Source organism: Olea europaea, unplaced genomic scaffold, assembly GCF_002742605.1.
Source record: "Olea europaea var. sylvestris unplaced genomic scaffold, O_europaea_v1 scaffold1855, whole genome shotgun sequence".
NCBI lineage: Eukaryota > Viridiplantae > Streptophyta > Magnoliopsida > Lamiales > Oleaceae > Olea > Olea europaea.
In genome coordinates this window covers 85,163-86,295 of record NW_019236332.1, presented here as the reverse complement: position 1 = coordinate 86,295, position 1,133 = coordinate 85,163, and the positions used below count along the sequence as shown (strand labels likewise).

The window sequence follows — 1,133 nt, the reverse complement described above, 5'->3', positions numbered from 1 at the left end:
CCTTGACCTGTTGGGGCACATCTCGCGATTTACCTCCCTCACAAATCTCTAGGGACGGAACGGTGGAGGCCCTCAAAATTAGGGTTTAACATTTTTTTTTAATCAACCGTCAATTAATTTGGTAGACATGCATTATATAAAATTAATAAGTACCTAGCTAAGTTAAATGATTGATGTCAATGATGTGACATTTGACCTGTAATTTCATTTTTTATTAAAAGAAATTTATCATTGAGTAGGTTTGAAGATTTTATTACCCTTTAATAATTATATGTGAGAATATGGTTCTTTTAACTCCATTTATTCAGATTTTTGTGGACCATTGGATGAAGATCGACGGTCGGGATTTAATTTTGGGGGAGATGTTTTTGACTTGATGGTATTGATGGTGACACAATAAGGCTCCCCACCTTTTTGGCAGAGGGATGGGTCTTTCCTTTTCTTCCCTTCTTAAGTCGACTCCCTCTCCTTTCTCTATAGTCTCTCGGTTTTAGCTTGAAGGTGGTGGGTTCTTTGCCGATTTTTCTCTCTCTCTCTCTTGGAAGGTGATTTGCAAGTCATGGAGGGCTGTTCCTGAGCCTGTAAAATCAGCCATAAGGAGGAGAAGAAGCTGCTGAAAGGAGGAAGCAGAAGCTGTCCAGATTCGACCATATGGGTTGTGTTATTTCAGGTTTCGTATTTTCTTGGTTTTGCCTTAGAATTTCTTCTATTGTTTGATGTTTTGGTTGATTGAACTCCTAGGATCCCCAACAAACTGGTATCAGAGCTAGGAGGAGTGAAATCTGTCCAAAAATCGATCAAAACCGGCAAGGAAATCGCTACTCCATTTTCTGACCGAATCTGAAAAATTCAAATTCCGACCAAACTATTGACTTTTCGGCGAAATGGAACCTGGACCCATAACCAGCAGACTGAGGCGCTCCTTGTGGTGGGGAGAGTGATCGGCGACGGCGGCAGCGCGTGGCGGACCTTCCAGCGAGCTTTTTCGGGCAGTTTACTTATTTTGACGTCCTGAACACACTGATATCGTTTGTTTTCCGTTTCAGGTTTTACAGAAAAAGTTGGACGATTTTGCCCCTGACTTGACGTCTACCGCAATTAGGTTCATAAACTTGGTGGTATATTTACTGTTT

The 1,133-nt window shown here is 41.4% G+C and overlaps 1 long non-coding RNA gene across 1 annotated transcript in view; it reads left to right on the top strand.

The window, feature by feature from the left end:
* Positions 1-311: 311 nt before the first annotated feature.
* Positions 312-1,133, top strand: part of LOC111378698 — a 6,302-nt gene continuing 5,480 nt past the window's right edge. Inside the window, exon 1 of the long non-coding RNA XR_002699900.1 lies at positions 312-545. This is a non-coding gene — a long non-coding RNA (uncharacterized LOC111378698). The remainder of the gene's footprint in view (positions 546-1,133) is intronic.